The sequence below is a fragment of the Dermacentor andersoni genome, chromosome 3 (genome assembly GCF_023375885.2).
Source record: "Dermacentor andersoni chromosome 3, qqDerAnde1_hic_scaffold, whole genome shotgun sequence".
NCBI classification, from domain to species: Eukaryota; Metazoa; Arthropoda; class Arachnida; order Ixodida; family Ixodidae; genus Dermacentor; species Dermacentor andersoni.
The window spans coordinates 154,142,068-154,164,947 of record NC_092816.1 but is presented as its reverse complement, the minus strand read 5'-3'; the positions used below and the strand labels follow the sequence as shown (position 1 = coordinate 154,164,947).

Genomic DNA, 22,880 nt, shown 5'->3' with positions numbered 1-22,880 from the left:
GTTTACACGGCGACATACCGGTTACGACCGTCCCAGGTGCGTGTAAGCCTTGCGTGGGCTGCGGATCAGTGGCGCTACACAGCGAAATATTTGCTCGAGCGAGGGCTTGCCGCGCCCTCTCGACGCCGAAGTGTGCGCTGGACTCGAGAACAGCGCAAGCGCGAACCGGGTCTGCACGCCGATTTACTTTATGTATTAATACGCGCGACGAAAAGTGTGAATTTCAGCTCGGCGAGAAGGCATGCACGCACACACAGGGCCAGCATCACCAACGGGACGGCGGCGTTGGCATAGCTTGCACGCAGAGCTTGCCAGCTCTGGGGCAGCGGCGGCAGCCTTGAGAATTGGCGCCTGCGTTTTCGCGAGGCGCCTGGACCGAGGATGGAGCGCCTGTTTGTTTGAACCAGCAGCGGCGGCCTTCCGAGGCCGCGTTGCCGAATGCGCGCCCCCGCCCGCGTTGAAAGAGAGCTTCGGCGCAGCCGCGATGGTGAGGGAATCGGTGTAGTGCTCGACTAACTGAGGGCAGTGTGCAGCCGATGTGCAGGAACTGCAATGATATATGTCTGAACGCAGTTTCTTTTTTTCTTCTTGTTTTGCCTCTTACCACGCGGCAATTGCTCCAAATTAAACCTTCGTTCCAAGGGGAACGACGTGTAGATTTACGTGAACTCCTTTGTAAGGACGCTGGGATTCCCGCAGTCCGAGGTGTACTCGCAAAGCAGTTATAAATCCTCGTTATAGTATATGACTATACTTACAGCGACGGTGTCGGGTGGCGCTTTCGAATGCTGTGCCGCAGATGGCTGCCGCGGACCAAGGCGTAGGTGAGCATTTTTGATCCCGTCGGTAAGAAAGAAGAAAAAAAAAGGGGCCAGCATCTACAGGGCGCAACCCGCGTGGTGGTTACAGCGGAAGAGAAAAGGGCACGCACGGAGGAGAGCCATAGCAAATGGCAACAACGTCGCCGAGTGATTGACTCGATCGGGAGCTCGCTGATTAGCGCGTTGAGCGTTTATGGTATACAGCGACAGTCGGCACTGTCTTACTCGTGGATTAACAAGCTGCTCATGACGGGTATTGGTGTTCGTGATACTTTTATTTTTTTTTTAGAACCTTTCACTTCCTTTTGCTTCAGACCCCGTTTTATTTTTGTGCGTTTGGAAACGTGGCTCTAAAGTGCCACACGTTACTATTCGCTTTATTTGTGCAACAATTAAACAGCACATTATTCAAATAACGTGCAAGGCGCGCTTCGTTTTTCCGTTGAGATAGAACCATATCCGACATGCACGCGTTGTTTCCGCCCTTTCTTTTGTCGTGCACGTCAGAACTCCCCCTCTAGGAACAAACCGTCTTCGGATTCCCGATGCACCACCCACACGGATCACTACAATTTACAGGCGCTCAAAAAAGAAAATACGAAGTACACCCGGCGTTTCCCACAGAGGAGGCGCTTCAATTAAGACTGGATGCACATACGACAAGCGACTCGCAAACAGGCCTTCGGACTAGACTCTTGACGGGCTCTGTACTCTCGCGATGATGGACCGTCCACGAAGGGGCTCGGCACACACGGCCTGCGCGCCGTCATGCACGGAACTGCAGCAACGGCGGCATCCTTGAGGAGCTGGAAGAGGAGGAGGAGACATCGTGGGCAGCGCACGCAAGGAGGCCACGCGCGTCACCGAAGCGGAGCTGCGTGCCGACTGCGAGTGACTGACAAGCGCGGCCCGCATGCACGCACCACAGCCGTGACGGCGGCCCCTCCCCCCGCCGACTTTGCGGGCCCCGACAACGAGGAACCACCGCCGCGATGGTGGCCGCGTCTTGCGTGCGATGGCAGGCTGGGGAGAGTTCAAAAAACAGTTCTCTGACAGCCACCGACCTCTCGCTCTCTGTCTCTCCCCTCTTCGAGCCCCTTTTCGCTCCCATTCATACACTGCGCGGTCTTTCGCGAGGCTGGTTATGCTGTCGCAGATTCGTCCTGCCGTTGCGACTCGTGAATAGCGACCACTCATTGACGGCAGTGAGAAAGTATAGGAACTGTAGTTAGGACGGGTGAAACAGTCAACGCTTTCATTCGCCTCCAACACTTCTCCGCTCTCTTTGTTTCGAGTCACCAGGAGGTCCTGTCTAACAGCGGGTTCCCCCTGACAGTCTTGTACGGCGGGAACGCCTTCGGAACTTGCATACCCTATGCGTATATATGACACGTATGCTTTGGCGTCCGGATTCCGGAGTCCTGCTCCAGCAAGAAAAATGTCGTACCTGTAGGTCTCGAAATCATGGCCGCCACACTGTATTGCTAGTAAAGCATTGCTAGTGTACAGGACCAATCAGTAGTCAATCACATTTGGCCCAAATGCATGTGTAAATTTGACTTAATGCGTTCTGGTATGATTTAATTAATTTTTTTTAATTATGGGGTTTTACGCGCCAAAACCACTTTCTGATTATGAGGCACGCCGTAGTGGAGGACTCCGGAAATTTCGACCACCTGGGGTTCTTTAACGTGCACCTAAATCTAAGTACACGGGTGTTTTCGCATTTCGCCCCCATCGAAATGCGGCCGCCATGGCCGGGATTCGTTCCCACAACCTCGTGCTCAGCAGCCTAACACCATAGCCACTGAGCAACCACGGCGGGTTTCTGGTATGATTGATTGATTGATTGATTGATTGATTGATTGATTGATTGATTGATTGCGATACGCGAGCGTTTCACGAAAGACGTGTCCTCGATGTCGCTGGCTCGCGATTGAGGCAAGTGGAGCCCTCCATGCAGCGGTCGCATAAAGGCTGTGGTGGAGGATTACGTGGAGTCACGTGAGCGAGGGCTCTCTCGATAAATGCGCGCGATGGACGGCGGTAAACAAATCCGTCTCGCACGCGTGTCAAGCGAAGCACTGACGGCTGGCACGCACGATTTCGCCACATCGTGCAGCGCTACACGACCGATATGCCCCTTTCCCCAAGGACGTTTCTCGGCCAAGGAAAGTGGCTGGCTGCTTGACAGCGCGCTGTTCGCCGCCCGATATGCATGGCGGACGGGTGGGTGTGCATAAGGATGAAATAATGCAACCCGTTTCTGCAAGGTAAGGCCACCCGATGCGAAAGCATTCGAGCATCCTTGTACCACTTGGTTGCATGTTCGTGTTTGCTGATTATCACTTGAGACGTTAATGCGCAGTTCTCGGAAATATTCCGTCCCCCATGAAGGGACTTGATCTCTTTGAGGGAAGACGAATAAAACAAACTATAGCGGACAAATATTGCAAAATACATACTAAGCTAAAATAAACAAAAACGTCAAAGCATAAAAACAAACATTGGAGGGGGGGGGGGAGACGAATCGCGAGATTATTATCCACAGCTGGTACTCACCTGTTCATAACATGGCTTATATTCACCACCGGGGCTTATATTCACCACCGGGGCTTATATTCACCCCCGTTATGGTGGACAAATAAAAATGGTCATAGAAATTAAACTTCAGCTGCATTTTTCAAGAGCAATCGCTGTGAAAAAGCATAAATTTCATGTCAAAGGCAAAATAAAATAAGGATAAGAAAGAAAACAATAAAAAAGAACCAACAAAGTAGAGGAGGTAAGAAGTTTAAGTAGGCAATAAGTCACAATCGATAAGAATATCCTGGAATGGGTCGCAATTAAACTGTCACTGTGGGATAAACCTTTCACAGTGATCAGAAGAAGGGGTAACAGGAGTTGTCAGGTCCAGGTGAATTCCGCACAGTCCTTAGACTTAATTGTTAGATTTTCCTCTGCGCCTCTCTCCGCTTTTTTTTTCTCCATTAATACAACGTATTCAGTTAAAACTTCTGCAAGCACCGGCTGCTAGGGCTACCACTAGCGGTATTCACAAAAACATCCGCGACAGTCACGTCGTTATGGCATACGCAACATTGAAAGGACGTATATTCTGCACAGCAGAACTTGGAATGGCGCTGAAAAGTCTCCTTGTTACCACAGTCCTCACACGAGGCGTCGTGACTTCTTTGTGACTGTCCTCGCTATAATTTACAGAGACAATCACTCGCAATCGCGATAGCGCGCTTTGACCGAAGACCTCTCACAGAGGAACTTATTTTAAAATGCCGCCATCACAAGCCATCGCAGCAGAGGGCGACGAGGGCACTGTTGCGGTTTTTGAGGGCGACAGAATTGGACAAGCGGCTGTAGCCTGAACAGATGTTGATAGTGCTGCAAGTGTCACTGTGCTGTGCGATGACTGTATGCGGTGACAGTGACCGATTGTGATTATGTGTCTATGCTCCTTTCTTTCCTTATCTCTACTTTGTTACCACTTTACCTCCCCCTCCCCTCTCTCCCCAGCGTAGGGTAGCAAACCGGATCTTTCTCTCTGGTTAACCTCCCTGCCTTTCCCCTTTCCTCTCTCTCTCTCTCTCTCTCTCTCTCTCTCTCTCTGGAATGGCGCACTGGACGAGCGGTTAATGCATTATTGTTTCTGAATTACCCGTAGCAACCGGTTTCTGTTGATCTCGGTTTCAAAAAGATGCTACTCTTGGAAGTGAGACTGCATATCTGCGACTACTCGCAACCTTGTTTACGTAATCCAGACAGACAAATTGGAACGCCTGCGACTACTGAACAGTTTATTAGCCTATAGTTAGTAGTCGCTGAAGTATATGTTTGCCGCTAAATGGAGGCAGAAGCTTTTAGTCTTACTGTGTAGGTGAGCAACGTACGACACAAGGGACAACTTTTCAACCTTCATGCGTTCGGGTAAACCGTATACATACAACTGTGGTTTCGGCGACTCGTTTAAGATTCAGTGTACAGTTTAGTTGTGAAGCGCTGCAAGCACAAACTTTCGCAGATGCTACCGTTGTGCTATAATCATTGCTAGAAAGCACTTTCACTCACAATTTCTAAATATAGTCGAAAAAAAGAAGGAAGTCTACACGAATCATCCTGGCCTCTCGAGTTTCCGCATGCCGATCCCAAACACTTCTAAGCCACGTCAGTGACGGCGATGGGTGCGTGGTTATAGGTTAGTGAGAAGTGCGTACGACTCCAAGGGCTGCGTCACACGCCGTCAGGCATACGTGACACCGTTACGAAAGACACTGCTACCGGCGTTCAGCATGGGCGGACATCCGGGCACCTTCGTAATCACAGAGAGACGGAGCGCGCGGCTCGGCTAATTCTCCTCGCGCACATACATAACCGACACTGCCGGCGTCTTTCATCATCGGCCACAGCGGGGAGAGGACGACTGCAGTGCCGGGTCAACCACATCACGTTAGGACCGGTCACGTCTTTCCCGCGTATTATGTCGCGTGACGTTCTCTCTCTATCTCTCCCTAACCCATCCCGGTACGACGTACGTACATGCCTACACACGCAGCGCGTGTAACACGTGGTGGCACGCACCGTCGACTCGAACCCCCTTGCCCTCTCGGGCGCGGGACCCGCCTGCTCGCTGGCCCCGTTCGGAGGGGGGACGACGGCGCCCCCACGAAACAGGACGGGCCGAGGAAGGCGCGTCTGTTGTACCGAGGAAGGCCCCTCGCTGCCACATGCTCCACGCACATCCCGTTGAGAAGTGCTGCACGCAACCACGCAGCGCCGTAAATACTGCATGCTGCCATTTCGGATGCCAGAGCGCTCAAGCTTCCCGTACACTGACGAAAGCGCCAGAGAGGAGGAGGCACGTCTTGCATGCAGGAGACGTTACGCGATCACGCATATACGGTGCCCTCTTTCCCATCGTTCATCTCGAGGCAGGAGCTTTCTCGTTCTGTAAACGGTAGTCCAACGCCGCAAGCGCCGCGCGTGACGGTAAGTCTTGGTGGCGAAGGCCGGTTGTTTAGGCGTTCGAAAGATTTCGTGGATCGGCTTTTTCAAGCGTACCATAAAATGTTCGCGTATCTGTTGCCGTTCAAAACGTGATCTGTAATTTGCGTCGTATAGTCCAAGCGGCTGGCCTCGCCAGCACTTGTACAACTTGTACGAAGCCACAGCGCTATCTGGCTAGTGAGTGGTGCCTACTGCTACGAGAGCCAGGCGCATGCATCTCTACGGAGGCGGCGGGTGTAAGACGCCGCACAATGCGTATAGAAAGTGGCCCAGCACCAAATCAGGCGTAGTTGCGGGAAGGTACAAATTTCCCGCAACACGCTGCACAAGATACACATGACCTAACCCCCCTGCTGAGTAATTGTGGGGGTCAAAAGTTGTTATATATAGCCGGAAGTCGAGCACTCCAAGGGATAAACACTTAATACATTTTGAGCACGCCCGAGACTCAAGGGGTGGTCTGTTGAAGACGAAGTCCTCAGCAGTACGCTTTGAGCACGTCATCTTCCTGGTGTTGGTCCTCAAAACGAGGACGAGGAATAAACTTTGTTTATATAAATGACCCGAAGGGGAAATCATCCGAGGTGGGCGGCGTCCCTAGTCCTGGATGCTGTGGGCCTGAGCGCATAGCTTCGCCCTGCTCAGCAGACGATGCTGGTCTTCAGGGCTCGGGCTGGTCAGCTGGGTCTCCCACCGCTCGACGCTTAGTCCGCTGATGCGCGGTGTCGATGGGCTTTGCCCACACTCCCATACCGCGTGGTGATTGGACGCAGATGAGAAGGCCTACTTGAAAGCGTAGCTCGTGGGATACATGCCGTTCAGCACCGTGCCGAGCGGGAATATGTGCCGGTCTTTAGTTTCCGGATAGTCACGGCCTCTCTTCTCTGGTCAGCTTTGGATGCGCGGTTGGGTAGGTCTGTAGTGGCTCAGGATGTCTGTGCATCTTTTCGGGACGCCGATCTCGCGGATGTACCGAGGCTCGTGAACCCGGTGGGATAGCCCGGAGACTGATCTCGGGCAGCGGCGTGAGCAGCTACATTACGCACCAGGGAATCGTGTGCCGGGGTACGGACAATGTATATTTCTTGAAGATTGTCCAGTTTCTCCAGGATGCTCAGGGTTGGTTTGGAAATGCGGCCCTTTTGGTAATTTGCGTGCTGTTTGTGAGTCCGTGATCGCTGTCATGAGCTCATGCTCTCAAGCTTGCCCGTCGTGGCCTCCAGGGCTATCACCGCTTCTTCCGCGGAGTCAATGTCTGGAGTGCTCACCGAGGCCGCTGCTACATCTTCTCCCCGGCCGTTGATGACGCTAACAGCGCGGGCCACTCTGTTCTTGTGTTTTGCCGCGTCGGTGTATCTGACTTATCAGTCCCTCGTAGGCCTCACGCAGAGCTTGTACTCGCGCTTGCCTCCTTTCTCTGTTGTATTCAGGGTGCATGTTTGTCGGGATGCTGGCCACTGGGATATCGCTCAGGGATAGAGGGACCCGCTGATTCTGGATTCATGGTATCAATCGTCACTTACAGCGCATACATAGATGAGGGACAAAAAGGACGACGCAGACAAGCGCTGACTGATTTTTATTTTCAGAAAAAACGTACATATCCCGAGACACCCAAGACAAAAGCGCCACCTACAAAGCGTCAACCCGACATGAGTATGCATTCAAAACACAGCAATAAGGCGCTGTGTTTGCTTTATTGCTGTGAACACAGCAATAAAGTGCGCAAAGGGCGGGAAGGCTTTCTAGGTGTTCATTGCGCACAATGCGGCTACGCGTCCCGGGTTTTGAAGAAACCACTATCTTAGCTAGGCATTCTAATGAATGTACCAGACTGATCATTGAAGCAGCACCGATTGCCGATGGTGACTCAGTAAGCCATCAATTGCATTAACAGACAAAGAACTGGTTTTTCTGAGGTCGCACATGCGCTCTCGTTCATCTTAGGTGATGAATTTTGAATGCATACTCATGTCGGGTTGACGCTTTGTAGGTGGCGCTTTTGTCTTGGTGTCTCGGCAGCGCTTGTCTGCGTCGTCCTTTTTGTCCCTCGTCTATGTATGCGCTGTAAATGACGATTGATACCATGCAATACCAACTAGCCCGCACCAAAACCTTGCTTCTGGATTCATATTCGACTGGGCAGCCCAGTCTTCTCAGCGTGTGCCTGCCCGTCGCACTGGTGAGCTCGAGTCGCTCTATGTGACTCGACTCGTCTTGTGGGCCTCTGCTAGTTCCTCCCAAGTATTGTGGATGCCCAGGCTGAGTGGCTTCTCCGTCGACGTCGCCGAGGGAAGCCCCAGTGCCAAGCTTGTACAGTGTTTCGTATACGAGAGTGTTCAGTTTGTCCCCTCTCGCTGCTCTCGAGACCCATGTATACGTACGGGATGCGGTAAGTGACCCTGTTGATTATCAGGACTTGTATTATTTTGATAGTGTCCTGCTGCTTCAGGCCGTGCTTTCTGTTAGTCACTCTTCGCAACCGGTGCGCGACTTGGGTAACTGTCGCTCGCAGCTTCTTAAAGGCGGCGAGACCGGCTCCGTCCTTCTGGAAAGTGAGGCCCAGGATACGGAGTACGTCCACCTTGGTATACGTTGACTCCGCGCAGGGTCAATGTTGGGTCCGCGGTGCCTCCTGGGGAGGCCTCCCTCTCGTCCTCTTTTTGAGGATTAGGAAGGTTAATTGGTCTGTTGGTGCAGTAAGTTCTGAGAGTAACCTCATATCCTCCCCCCCCTTTTTTTTTCTTCATGTGTGCACCCCTTTTGCCTTAAGGAGTTAACGTTCGAGTGGAGCCAGTCGGACCGCAGCAGCGTACAGCTAACGACGGCGTTCTCAGGCCTGCGTGCTTGCGACGCTCGGCGTCTGCCATCGCCACGCTCGACGCGTGCGCCAGCGCGCGTTAACGCACGCCTGGGCGGACACGCTGCTTGCGCTACACGCTCCGGCGGCGGGCACAGCGCTGTGGGAGTATGAGAGAGAGAGAGAGAGAGAGTTTATGCGAGAGAAAGCTTGAGCAAGCGCACTTTAATCGGAGGGTGAGAGAAGCGGGGAGACGGCTCGTCGTTACTCGTCGTTGGTTGCGAGCGCCATGCCCTGCGGCTCCGGTAACGCACTCTTTCTCCAGAAAGGTTCACGAGAAGTACGCGTATATTAGATGTATAGGAAAAGGACGGGGTTAGGAAATACAACAGAGAGACAGAGAAAGAGCGCGCCAGGGCACGAGAGCCAAACATTAAAAGAAATCGAAACAATTGAAGAGCAGAAAGAGAAGAAAGAAAGAAAGCTAAAAGAGAGTTTCTGCTGCTGCAGAAAGCGCAGCAGGCGTGACGGACCGCCACTAGCCGCCCGCTCCAGGCGGCGGTGGTCGTTGCACGACTGCCCAGCAGCATGCAGCGGTACAGGAAGACATAGATCGCATGCCCCCACGCGCGCAAGCGTGTGTGAAGAACGCGACTCCAGCCAGTTCCGTGCACTGTTTTTGAAGTCCGAACTAAGCTACAGCGAAGTGCATCAAAACGACGGAAGGAGCTATACATACACACACACACTTTTCGTGCCTTTCGTGGCCCACCCACGCTTCTGGCAGCGGATACGGCAGGAATTCCTAAGGGTCAACGTGGTGCACACTGCGCTATGCAAACACCGGGCCAACAAGGCACGCACACGCTTTGAGTTGCCATCTGACACGTGATTAAGAACCGCGACTATACGTGCGCTCATTAAGAAATCATGTTTCGTTTTTACTTCACTATTCAATGTCTTCTCATTGACGTGCAAAGCTGTGGATTGTAGGTATACTGCACGTCACTACTTGCTGCTGGAATATAAAGAGGATGGGACGCTCTTTGTTTTCTTTGCTTCGTATTGTTTCACCTCCTGTTACGTACACCGCAACGTATGCGGCACTGCTACGTCCGATCTCGAAGTGAATTAACGCATCTGCGAATGCTTATTCTTGCAGCATACCCTTAATTAATGCTGGCGTCCATTACGAGTTTCATGAAAAAGCGACGAAAAACCCAGCAGAAAAAAAAAAAAATACACGTCAGGGCATGAATTCTTACTCTGTATGTGCTATATAAGAAAAAAAAAAAAGGCTCCTCTGCAGCTACTTCTGCAATCCGCAACTTCGAAGGTCGATTCAGAGATTACTAAATGAATAGCAACATTGCTTTAAATATCAGGACTATCCAAAGTTTCCAGCGAGCTGCCCAAATGGAATCTTTCTTCAGTATTCGTAATTCCGCAGATTTATGTAGCCGGCTTTCCGGCGAGCAGGAACTCGTCTTGGCAGGATTGATGCAGTGACTTGTTCTTTTTTATTTCCTTTCATTTTCAGGTGGCCGAGCGAATGGACAATACCGGTGGCGGCACGGTCACGGTTCTCCGCTACTCCACCTCCCTTTGAAGGGAGCGCGCGCATTTATGCGCGGGAGCGTCCTGTCTGGACGCTCCTGGACGCCTTCTAGCGTGACGAATTCCGGCGTAGCGGCCGTCGTCAGAGTCTGACAACGACGACGCCCGACGACGTGCATCGAGTGTCACAAAGACAGAGAGAGCGCGGGCGATGACGGCGTCTTCACGGAAGCGAGCGCCACACACCACGACGCCCGAAAAAGGGCGGAGGGGGGGGGGGGGGGGGCAGTGAGACGCCTCCGCGACTTCCACGAAGGCGGTGGCGCGGGCGTCCACAATGCTCTTCTTCCACGATGCGGCGGAGAGGGCTGGCCGGCGAACAGAGAGGCAAGGTGAAGACGATGCCGTTCGCAGAACTCGCCGCACTCGAGGAAGCCACGTCAGGATGTAGGGTGGAGGTCGCGCGATGGACTCTGCCGTTTGTGTAAAGGAAATAACGGAGAGCGGCACGGCGCCTTCTTTTAACACCGACTGTCGTTGATGGGCATAGAGCGTTTCCCACAACAAGTAACTATGGGGAACTGTGCACTCGAAGTAAAACGCCGGGGAAGACGGGAGTAACTAGACAGTCCGGAAATAGGACGCTTTCGTACCACAAAGGGACTAACCACAGGAGTGTGGGTGCCTTGTGCCAATTTCGGAGAGTTAGTGTTTACTTATTACGACTGTCCTCGGTAGGAAAGAGAGCAACGGGAGGAAGAAAGGCAACAGTTACTCTCCATGCACTCAGCTGTTTTCCTCCGTGTCGTGGAGTGATGCGGGGAAAATGGTATTGTCCATAAACCATCAATAACTTGCAGTTCGTGCACTGTCTGTTGAACTACATGCAAAGCAGCAATTTGCCTCTCCGTGAGAAAAAGTGCTTGAAATTTCCCAACGGGCGCTGCGAGTATTTCGCGGTTCGGCGAGCGTGGGAATGACGGTTGGTTAATTATCATACATAAATTTGCTTAAACCGCGTCCTTTTGGCTTCCAAAGGCGTTGCGAATGAAACAACACACAACGGTCATGCATGTTTGCTGAAACTTATTGTCCTCATGTGCTAATTATATATATATATATATATATATATATATATATATATATATATATATATATATATATATATATATATATATATATATAACGAGAAGAAAGAGGGTTAACCGAGGGGCCCGATTTTTATTAGTAATATCATAAGAAGCCAACTTATGTTGGCTTCTTATGATATTACTATATATATATATATATATATATATATATAATCTGTGGGAATTCAGGAATATGATGGTATGCCGTGTGCTCACGCGCTGGAACTTCATTCGTATTGTTTGTTTCCTCCAAGCTAGCGCGTGAGTGTGGCATCACGTCTTCCGTCCCTTTGGCTCATTTTTACTCTTCACACGTAAATCAGCATTCTTTTCTTTTTCCCTTCGGGTAATTTTCCTTTCATAATACCGCAGCCTTATGGAATCTAAATGAAGTGAAGTAGCGGAAATCACGTTCCTGTAACCTCTCCACCTGAACCCCTTACATAGCTAATCCTATTTTCATTCATTCATTCATTAATACTGTCAGCCCTCTTACGGCTATCTAGAAAGATGCGTAATAACGCCAGAAGAACATTTCAATCCAGAACCACGATAATTAAGACAAATCCGTGCACAACTCGTCAATCATATTGTCGCTGAATCATCACAGTGCCATAGTTCCCTCTAGTAATTTTTGTAGGATACTATGGCTATGACATCACTAATTCCGAGATCGGAGGCCCCAATTACGGGTTCTCGACTTGATACGTCAGCAGTCTTTACTGCCGTTTGGCGGCCGGCTATCCAAAAATCTTATCCAAGAGAAAGAAGAGAACGAGAAGAGTAAAAAAATACAGTATATGGAAAGACATACAAGACGGTAGCACGTAGTGTGTTCTGAATATGCAAACCAAATGATTATTCGGCACTCGAGTTTAAACGGCCGAAGGATGCTCAAAACACACGCGTCAACGACACGTTATCAGAATGCACACAAGAAAAAAAAATATACACGCACGTTCTCACCGGCACATACACGGCACAGCGGGCCAACTGGCAGAAGCATTCCTCTGCGTACGCATACGGATCAAAAACAACTCGTTCGATACGTTGATGAAGCTTGACGTCACTGAGGGACGCAGGGATTAGAACAGGCGCGCAATGGAGGAGGACTCCGATTTCATTACGGCCAGATCAAAGCCACCTTGGAAAAAATATATTTTTTTTTCTAGGTGGCTTTGGCCACATGGGCTCCCGCACAGCACGGTGTACACGAGTGCTCTTTTTTTTTTTTTGCATTCCGCGCTCAGCGGAATTAATGCAGCCGCGGCGCGGTTGGGGAACGAGACGAGCCCCAGCGCAAACCTCGACAGTTGCAGCGCCCGCAGAATCTATGGCGGCAAGCGAGGCTGCCCTATAGTGACACGTGGTTGTGCTTTGTGCGAGCGAGCAACAAATTTATAGACGTTGAATGCATCTATGTAATGCGCCGCTAATGAGCGTCTTGGGGGTGCTTGTCTTCCGGTTAACCTCGTTCCCGCCCTTTCCCATCTCGTTTATCTTTCTCGTCCTCTCAGGCGTGAGAGTGCAAAATGTGCTTCCGTCTGCGTGAGCGAGCGACAACTGCACGCCACCTTCATCACGGCATTAACAAGAGTAATCACTTAATGAGCGCGACAATATCACGCACACAGAAACGAACAAACCGGCAACAACTGCAACGAAGCATATAGTCCATTAATATACCCAGGGAGAGAGAGAGAGAGAGAAGGGGTGGGGGCAACTGAGGGAAGCGCTCTATACATAATGAATCGCGGTGAAGTTTGCACGCACCTAGCCTACTACTTCAGATGTGAACGAAAAGAAATAGAATTATACGCACAGTGCACGCCACGGACAACGCAACGCGCACAAAACGCTCCACGTACAATTCACGCAACACGCAACGCTATTTAAGGCGTCCCGTTAAGAGCGGCAAGACCCGAAGCGTTGTCGCTGCGCGGGACGCACAGGCGGCGCTGCATAGTTTTTTTGCATGGGCAAAGTATATACACATTACGAGTCAAAATAGCTCAGGGCATTGTACCGTATTGCACTACACCCGTCAAATGTCAACACAAACGACTTCCCCCTTTTAACTTAAGCGGACACACGCAGGAAAGCCACCCATGCCATCAACTTATGCCTGTATAGGATGCATAAAAATAGCCCAGTCCGTTTTTTAAGGGTTTTTAAGGGGTAACGATATGCGCCAGCCCTCGCAGTGCTTTCTTCTATTTATTTACTGGTTTATCAACACAGGTTGGGAACAAAATTAAGAAAAGTCAACACTAATGTCTAGCACATATTTAAGGGCAGAACTAGTTGAAACTGTCTCCCACACAAATATATATATATATGTTGTCGGGTCTATCGTCCTGAAATTGCACAGTGGGGTTATGAGGGACGCGATAGAGGAGAGCACCGTAATAATTTGGAGCACCTGAGGTTTTTCGACGTGCGCCTAACTCTCTGCACGGCAGTTTTTTTAAATTCAACCAGTATCTAAATTCGTCGGTGTCATCGGGAGAACCGAAGCCGCGACCTCGCTCTCGCCAGTAGAACGCCTTAACCGTGCACTGTGCCTCCCGGGAGGGCACAAAAGAAATTTAAAAAAAAAAAATGAAATAGGAGGAAAAAGAGCGTGCCGCAGAATATTTCTGGAGGATTCACAGCGATACGAAGGCTGCCTTCTCCCGACCACGCCCTCACCTCGCAGCATATTTAAGGAGGCCAACGAACGGCGCGTACAGTTTTCCTTACTCTCTTGGTGCGTGTATATACACACGAAGGCTTAAATCCTTTCGAAAGCCGGCGCAATTTCTAGTCGTTCACTTTGTGCTTTATACTATACCACCTACTGAAACAGAGCAGCTCCCGGCACATAGCAGAGTGCAGGTGAACGAAACTTCTCGGGAAACGATGTTCGTTAAACATTCATTGCGGCGGCGGCGGCACACATCTGCCCGCATGTACGCGATCTCGCGACTGTGCAAGGTAACTCTTCTGATGTATGGAAAGCTTTTGTGCTAGGCTTACGGCGTTAAACCACAGGATTGATGCTGGCAGATCTGTTGAAGTCTCAATAGCTCAACCCACTCAAAAAAATGTATACTTATTCACACACACACACACACACACACACACACACACACACACACACACACACACACACACACACACACACACACACACACACACACACACACACACACACACACACACACACACACACACACACACACACACACACACACACACACACACACACACACACACACACACACACACACACACACACACACACACACACACACACACACACACACACACACACACACACACACACACACACACACACACACACACACACACACACACACACACACACACACACACACACACACACACACACACACACACACACACACACACACACACACACACACACACACACACACACACACACACACACACACACACACACACACACACACACACACACACACACACACACACACACACACACACACACACACACACACACACACACACACACACACACACACACACACACACACACACACACACTGTTGGGGACTCGGTGCTGACGCCCGTTATTGCAGATGGGTCGCAAGCCCCAAGGGTAGCGTTGGCCTGGCGGCCTGGGGCACTGGAAGCATCCGAAGGTCCCGGCAAAGCATGAGAAGACTGGTAACAGAACAACTTGTTTATTCTAACATCGCAAAAGAGCGGCCGGTCAGGTCGACCGAAGTGGAGAGACGGGAGAGCACGTAACTCAACAGTACAAATCGGAGCCTCTCTCCTGGCGTCCGGGGGCAGCTGCTCTTATACTCTCGGCGTCGCGGGCCAGAAGGAAGGTCACGGGATGAGCCCACGACACGGCGGAGCATGAGCCCACGACGGCGCGCACGGTCGAGCCGAGAGACATGGTGAGCCGGGTGTAGTGACGCATCGCCAACCCGCCGACGGACAGACCTGCTGGCTCCTCACTTGGGGAGCTCCGCTCCCCGGCTGCCGCGCTTTGACCAGCGTGGGCACACACACACACACGCACATACAAAGACACGTGGCACTGAAACACGCCTGGACACGCTTGGCGGGGAGGCGTTGCGGCGGCGTCGAACGGGCCAAAATGTCCGCCGCTTTGAACGAAGCCCCGGCGTCCGTTGCATCCGCGCCGGCATTACCGCGCGTTGTAGGCGAAACGTAACAGACCGCCCCGCCGGGGGAAGGAGATCCCGATGGTCAGGGGACTGCATCCGCTGTCCGGAGGGATGTCGCTCGATGATGCTCATAACCGAAGTCGGGCGTCCTTTGGCGTTTCTTGAGCGCAGCGCACAGAGAAGGCCTCGTTCTCACGTTCAGGTGCACACAGGACACTGCAAAGTGACTTCGGGAGAGTTGACATTTTTGTTCTCGTTTCCGGCAAGCGTTAGAACTACGCCGAAAGTCAACCGCTCAGTCAGCAAGCACGGCACAACCCTCACTAAGCCCTGCCAGGCTCTTTCCCCTTTTATACTGCTGCCTAGTTCCTTACAGTAGTTTAGCAGCACTCAGAACGCGTCCACAAATCGGAAAATTGCACTAGAAAGCACATCATCACTTTGAAACACTACACGAAAGCAATAGGTTAAAAATCCTGCCTCAGGAAGAAAAACATCCGTAACAAGCAATTTTGAGGCTGATTCCCACGTTAGGGGCTTCGACTTAAGCCATCGGCGTTACCGTTGAGACTCCCCTTTTTGTAACGCACCTCAAAGGAATATTGTTGCAAAGCGAGGCTCCAGCGCAGGAGGCGGCCATTTTTGGGAGAGATGGTCTGCAGCCATTGGAGAGGGCAGTGATCCGTTTCAATGATAAACCTCGAGCCGGCTAGGTAACATGACAATTTCTGAACGGCCCACACGATACACGCACACTCTTTCTCGGTGGCGCTATACGCCTGCTCACGACTCGTCAGCTTACGACTAGCATACAGGACGGGGTGTTCTACTTCTCCATTTTCCCGTTGGCACAGTACAACGCCCATGCCTCGCTCACTAGCATCACACTGAACAACGAACCCTTTTGTGTAGTCGGGCGATCGTAGCACAGGCTGGCTTGTTAGGGCGCTCTTTAGGGCGCTAAAAGCTCTTTCCTTTGCCTCGTCCCAGACGACTGTTTGCGGCTCTGTCTTTCTTAGAGCATCCGTTAGGGGAGCCGCGATATCAGAGTACCTGGGGATGTACCTCTGATAGTAGCCGGCGACACCTAAGAACGACCGAATATCGGTCTTCGTGCGCGGTTGCGGGAAGTCTCGCACAGCGGCCACCTTTATTTCAGAGGGGCGGCGACGACCCCGACCAATCACGTGTCCGAGGTAGACAACCTCGGCCTGTGCTAACTGGCACTTGGGAGCCTTGACTGTCAAGCCCGCATCGCGCAGGCGGGTTAGCACTGCCCGCAAGTGGGCCATATGCTCAGGCCAGGATGCGGAGAATATCGCTACGTCGTCTAGATACGGTAAAGCGAATTCTTGCTGTCCCCGCAACACTTTATCCATGAGGCTTGAAAAGCAGTATGGCGCGTTCTTCAAATCAAAACTCAAAACTTTAGGACGGAATGTCCCCATTGGTGAAATGAACGCCGCATACCTACTAGCCTCTTCTGTAAGTGGAACCTGCCAATAACCCCTGACAAGATCTAGGGTAGAAATAAACTGAGCGCTACTCACTCTCTCAAGGCGCTCCTCGATGTTAGGGATCGGATAAATTTGATCCTTAGTGATGGAATTAAGCCTGCGGTAGTCGACGCAAGGACGAGGTTCCTTGCCCGGTACCTCAACTAAAATCAAAGGGGAGGTATAATCACTCTCACCCGCTTCAATAACACCGAGCTGTAGCATTTTCTTTACCTCAGACTCCATAATATCGCTCTGGCGGGGTGACACCCGGTACGCCTTGGATCGTACTGGCTCTGGGGAGGTAAGTTCTATGTCATGAGTAAGGACAGAAGTCCTACCAGGCCTCTCAGAGAACAGACCTTGAAACTCTTGTAAGAGCTGGTGTAGTTCGGTTTTCTGCTCAGGCGACAGCGATGCTTTACTTATTAAGTCACTAATGACTTGATCGGTGTCTTTCCTGTTCGTCACTGAGCCTAGTCCCGGAAGCTCGACCGGAAGCTCTTCTAACTTTCCCGCATCGGGAATTTCCTCTCCAGTATCTGGTGCCTTTAACGCTACAGGCTCAATTTTATTCAGTTCGGGCGTGCTCTGAATACCAGCTTGCTGCGCCTCTGACCCTTTCTCATCGTTCGACAACGTCGGTCCCGCAACTACCGCCTTTGCAGCGAGCTCCCGAACCTTCGATCTGGTTAAGGCCTGAACGCTAGCCTCACCAAACAAAAGCCCCTTCTCGCGCAGGAGGTGATCGGACCTGTTCGAAAATAAGTACGGGTACTGGGGGGGCAGCATAGATGACACTGCGGCCTCCGTCTCAAGTGCTCCGAAAGGTCCTTCAATAAGCACTTTTGCTACCGGCAGACACACGCTATGAGCTTCCACTGCTTGCTTGATCCATGCGCACTCGCCCGTGAACATATCGGGTTCTACGTAAGAGGGGTGAACTACATCCATTGTAGCTGCGGAATCGCGAAGCACTCGGCACTCTTTCCCGTTCACGAGGAGGTCTCGCATGTAAGGCTCGAGAAGCTTCATGTTCTCGTCAGTGCTGCATGAAGACAAAAACACGACTTTTGTTTTTGTTTCTGGACACTGCGCCGAAAAGTGACCCGGCTTCTGGCACGTATAACAAACGCGCGCTTGCCTCGTCTCGAACCGCTTTCTGCGTTCGGCTTCGGCTGCCGCCGTCTCCTCACGTTCGGTCGGACACTGCGCCGAAAAGTGACCCGGCTTCTGGCACGTATAACACACGCGCGCTCGCCTCGTCTCGAACCGCTTTCTCATGGGCGTGAACTTCGGCCTCTCAAACTTGGAGCCAAATTCACCCTTTTGACCGTCCTTAGCTCCACGAGCCCGACGCGTCACAAACTCCTCGGCTAGCTCAGCGGCTCGAGCCACCGTACTAACGTCTGGCCTATCCAAGACCCAGTACCGCACGTTCTCAGGTAACCGACTATAAAACTGTTCTAGCCCGAAACACTGCAGAACTTTCTCGTGGTCACCAAACGCTTTCTCTTCTTTGAGCCACTCCTGCATGTTTGACATAAGCCTGTACGCAAACTCTGTATATGACTCACTTCTGCCTTTCTCATTTTCCCGAAACTTCCGACGGAACGCCTCCGCTGACAGCCGGTACTTTTTTAGCAGACTCGATTTCACTTTGTCGAAATCCTCTGCCTCCTCTCTCTCCAAGCGAGCGACTACGTCGGCCGCCTCGCCGGGTAACAAAGTGAGCAAGCGCTGTGGCCACGTTTCCCGAGAGAACCCCTGCTTCTCGCACGTTCGCTCAAAGTTAACCAGGAACAAACCAATGTCCTCTCCAAGCTTAAACGGCCGCATCAGGTCAGTCATTTTGAACAATACTCGTTCTCCTGCACCGTGTGCCTGACTTCCATTACGAGCGCGTTCCATCTCTAACTCGAGACGCTTCATTTCCAATGCGTGTTGACGGTCGCGCTCTTCTTTTTCTTTCTCTTTTTGTTCTTTTAGTTCGCGCTCCTGTTTCTCTTTTTGTTCTTTAAGTTCGCGCTCCTGTCTTTTTGCCGTCTCCCTCTCCTCAATGGTCTCAAGGCATTCCGACAGCTCGTCATCCTCAGCTTCTAACTCAAGAATAGCCCTTAGCAGTTCTGGTTTTCTGAGTTTGTCTGAGACATCCAGACCCAATTCTCTTGCAAGCTCCAGCAATTTCGGTTTGCGCAACGACTTCAAATCCATGGCTGCTCTGAATGCTGCTTTCTCTACTGCCTACTATTGTCTTGCCGCAAACTAACCCGGCAGCAACGACAACCACAATTACCAGCTCTGTTTCTAACACTAACAAAAGCCTGGCAAAACTCAGAAGAAGAAAGTCCCGCACTCACCAAACCTCGCAGCCAAGAATTCAGCGCAGTCGTTCCGCTGCAGGCAACCAGTCATCACACAGGGCTCGTTGCACTGCTCCCGGATGGTCGTTGTGCTGCTCAGCATACAGTCAACCGCATCTCTTCGCTGCTGGCCTCCGTTGTCGCGATCTCACCGCTGGCAACCAGCTGTTGGGGACTCGGTGCTGACGCCCGTTATTGCAGATGGGTCGCAAGCCCCAAGGGTAGCGTTGGCCTGGCGGCCTGGGGCACTGGAAGCATCCGAAGGTCCCGGCAAAGCATGAGAAGACTGGTAACAGAACAACTTGTTTATTCTAACATCGCAAAAGAGCGGCCGGTCAGGTCGACCGAAGTGGAGAGACGGGAGAGCACGTAACTCAACAGTACAAATCGGAGCCTCTCTCCTGGCGTCCGGGGGCAGCTGCTCTTATACTCTCGGCGTCGCGGGCCAGAAGGAAGGTCACGGGATGAGCCCACGCGACGGCGGAGCATGAGCCCACGACGGCGCGCACGGTCGAGCCGAGAGACATGGTGAGCCGAGTGTAGTGACGCATCGCCAACCCGCCGACGGACAGACCTGCTGGCTCCTCACTTGGGGAGCTCCGCTCCCCGGCTGCCGCGCTTTGACCAGCGTGGGCACACACACACACACGCACATACGAAGACACGTGGCACTGAAACACGCCTGGACACGCTTGGCGGGGAGGCGTTGCGGCGGCGTCGAACGGGCCAAAATGTCCGCCGCTTTGAACGAAGCCCCGGCGTCCGTTGCATCCGCGCCGGCATTACCGCGCGTTGTAGGCGAAACGTAACAACACACACACACACACACACACACACACACACACACACACACACACACACACACACACACACACACACGCACTATATATATATATATATATATGGAAGAAGACTGAATTTGAAGTGACCCGGCTGTAAACACCTTCCTGACCTATTTAGTTCCTCACGTTAATCTTCGTTCTCACTCACAAGCCCACGTCCCTCTGCCGTATAGGTATATCCATCGTCGGCAACTATACGTAGGCCACATCGAGAAAGCTTCGAAGGACTGATTTCACAACGAGTGTCAAGCACGTATCGTGAGGCAGATCGCCAAACCTAGCTAACTAAAGGGTAACGATAATGTAACTTCTTATAGACGTTCTAAACCTTTTATTCGGTTTTGAGGCGCGAGTACAGATGGTGCTGGCGAGAATAGAACATTAATTATTGCAACACGGCGTATTAACATTGAGGAGCAGCGCGCTGGATTAAAGCTGCTAATTAAGTTTGGAAGCCGCAAGAACTTAAACCTATTCAAGTCGGCGTGCTTCCCGTACGACTCGATGCCACCGAACCGCCCGAATCGGGAAGTTTCTGAAGACAGCAGAACCAAGCTTATCTCCAGCAATATTCGCGCGCGAACATACCACGGACACTGGCCCAAACAATGACCCAAAGAATGTCGCGAGCATAAAGTTTCCTACATAAAGTAATCTAGAAAGAGCTCCGGCGGTATCAAGGGAATTATGGGCAGCACATGGCTTCGTCTTCCACGTTCGTGATTGCGGCTTCACAAGTCCTTGTGACTATTTATTATGCTTTATGTGCTCGGTGTCTGAAAAAAGTAACCGTGCAGCAAAAAAATGTAGGGTCCTTAAAATGTGAAATTTACAACTTACGGCAGCGCAGTGATCGCGGCAGGGGATGCCAAAAATGCGCACCATCATGCAGCCTGAAGACATGCAAGCACACGACGTTGCTCACTGTGGAGCACTCGGTGCAGGGTTACGGGACTTGTCTGTGCCGTGCAGCGTGAGAGGATTGTTCTCGTACACACCAGCATACTTCCGACTGCACCTTATACGGTGGTTATCGGAAGAACTTGCGCTATCGTATCGCACTTGCGAAACTGCGATGTAATTAACAATTACCGTCACATATCGTTCAGTTTTTCCAAATGCATCGTTATACTTTTCGTATGTGCATATGTCTATAATTATTTGCCCATCAATTTCGAAGTAATTCCCTTATTCTAAACGCAAACGCCAATAAAACTCCACGCACGTGCATTAATTATCGCCGTGAATGGTTGCATTTAGAACGCGCAGTTTGACAAGATGGCGGAACTTTGCAATGTCCAGGATTGATGGAACCCTGGCTGTGTACCGCCATGCTTGCAGATTCCGTAGTCGCTACAGCGCCTAGTATTCTCTGTCTATAGTGCTTTTCTTTCTTTTTCCTGGGGGGGGGGGGGGAGGGGGGAGGGAGCTCTTCGCTCGCAGAGAGCCTCGATGGCCGCGTCAACTTACTGCCCACACGCCCCGAGTGTCGCAAGGTATATAGGTGCCACGTCGTCGTCGACGATAAAGCCTTTACGACCGCGGGCCCTGCGTCTGACGCATAAAGATCATTGCCGCGTCGCGCCGGTTCGTTCATCAAAGGAGCGGCACCTCGCGTGGCCCTTAACAACAACGGGGCGCAAAGGTCTGTCCGCACCATCGCGCGAGACGGCACACGCGTACAGCTGCACTTGCGAGGCCTCCTGAAGAGCCAGGCGGCGGCGATCTGCGCGCACAGCGAAACACACTCAATGTAACGCGAAATTCGTTGAGTCCAAACTACGCAACGTGTCATTCTGTATAATTATTCATTATAGGGAGAGGAAAGGGGAAAGGCAGGGAGGTTAACCAGAGGGGGAGGTCCGGTTTGCTACCCTACGCTGGGGAAAGAGGGGAGGGGGAGGTAAAGTGATAACAAAGTAGAGATAAAGAAAGAAAGGAGCACAGACATACAATTACAGTTGGTCACAGTCGCCGCACACTATCACCGCACAGCACAGTAGCACTTGCAGCACTATGAACATCTGTTCATGCTACAGCCGCTTGTCCAATTCTGCAGCCCTTAAATACTGCAACAGTGCTCTCGTCGCCCTCTGCTGCGATGGCTTGTGATGGCATCGTAGCATCGTAGCGTAAGGGCCCCTACAGACAGCTGCAGCCCTGTGCTTTTATCCAAATTTTCGCGTACCTTAAATTATATTTGTAGTTTCAATAGAGTAATTAACGGACTCTAATGGTGAGAATAAGTTTCTCACTTGAACAAAGAGTCAATTTTAAAACAGAACTCATCTCCTCTTTCTCCCTCTCTCTCTCTCTCTCTCTGCATGTACGCACGTGTGTATCTCAACCGTGCTGTTTTGGCTAAAATTTGCGACAATAAAACAAAGGCTAGACAGAGAAGTGACCCTCAAAACCAGACCTCTAAGTTTCGCAGAAGTGGGCCCACTGCATGTCAACAAACGGCGTAATATGCACACTATAGTGTCTTCGACGGAGCAAACGATAAGTTTCTTTCACAACCTAAGCCAGACTATGATCGTTGCATAACGCCATATAGACGCGGGTCGCGTATGTCTTCACGCATTCAACGGATGCAGGTGCGCGTGACTAAGCTTTCTGATGATTTCCTTTCCGGTTTGGGTGGCCATATATTACAGCTGCAGAGCACGTTTATGATAAGCTCGTC

General features: G+C 51.4%; 1 protein-coding gene across 1 annotated transcript in view; it reads right to left on the bottom strand.

Moving 5' to 3' along the window:
* Positions 1–22,880, bottom strand: part of LOC126524600 (uncharacterized) — a 244,933-nt gene that overhangs the window by 142,395 nt on the left and 79,658 nt on the right. The gene's annotated exons all lie outside the window — the stretch shown is intronic.